The sequence below is a fragment of the Microtus ochrogaster genome, unplaced genomic scaffold (genome assembly GCF_000317375.1).
Source record: "Microtus ochrogaster isolate Prairie Vole_2 unplaced genomic scaffold, MicOch1.0 UNK130, whole genome shotgun sequence".
NCBI classification, from domain to species: Eukaryota; Metazoa; Chordata; class Mammalia; order Rodentia; family Cricetidae; genus Microtus; species Microtus ochrogaster.
In genome coordinates, this window is record NW_004949228.1 from 182199 (window position 1) to 183433 (window position 1235).

Genomic DNA, 1235 nt, shown 5'->3' on the forward strand with positions numbered 1-1235 from the left:
TCAAATCACTAAATAAAGAAATAGAAGATTTCAGAAGATGGAAATATGTCTCATGCTCATGGACTGGTTGGAGTAATATATAAAAAAAATGACCATCCTAAATAAAGCAAACAACAGATTCAAATCCCCATCAAAATTCCAACATAATTCTTGTATGTTTTTTTTTCTTCAGTTCTGGTATTTGGAGACATGGTTTCTCTTTATAACTCCCTTTGTAGCCCAGACTGCGTTCTACTCAGAGTTCTGCCTCCCTCTGCTTCCAGAGTAATGTGATTAAAGGCATGTACCACCACTGCCAGGCATCTTCACGGAACAAAAAGGGACAGTTTTCAGTTTCATGTGAAAGTACACAGACACACACAGACACAGACACACACACACACACACACACACACACACACACCAGGATAGCCAAGACAAACCTGAATAATAAAGAAACTCTGGGGTGATGCACTAAACGCTTTATCAGTAAAAACAGGACAACATTGGAAAAGCAGACACAATGATGAATTGTGCAGTTACTGGGCTAAAAATCAGCTAAAAAATGAAATATTGGTAGACTTCCTGCTCTAGGGTGTTAACTCCCAAATCAGATGGTTTCATTAATATGGCATACAGCGAGACAGACTGGACTGGTTTGGAAGCTTCAGAAGACAGAAGGAAAGTGTGCTATGGAATTCTGTAAGTGACATACATTCTCCAAACGGAGCTGGATCAGTGAACGGACACGGAGAGCATGGTTTGACCATTATAATTCAATGTCTGGGAAACATTTGTTTATTTATGCAAAATGTAATAATTTATTAGAAAAAAAAACCTCACAAATGACCACAAAAGACAGATTTTCCTTACACTGTATGGAATGCCTTTCCCTAAGTCCCACATCCTATCCTGTAGTTGTAATTCTAGCTGAATCCTTGCCTGATTATTAGGCAGGGCTGGTGTTCTAACCCAATCATGACCCACAATTTCCATATCTCAACTTCTCAGCCTCTCCTTATGCAAATGCTATGGTTTTGGCTCACATTTTACACATAAGAAACCAGGACATGACTAAAATTCCAGGTCTGAAATAGGGTGTCCACAATCAGCTCAGGGATGCTCAGGAATGGTTTCATGCGTGCGCCACCATCGCCCAGCCGGTTTGTTTGTTTTCGAAACCAAGTCTTCCTATAGCTATAGAGCCTGCCCTGGAACTAGCTCTTTTAGACTAGGCTGGCGGTGGTGGCACACGC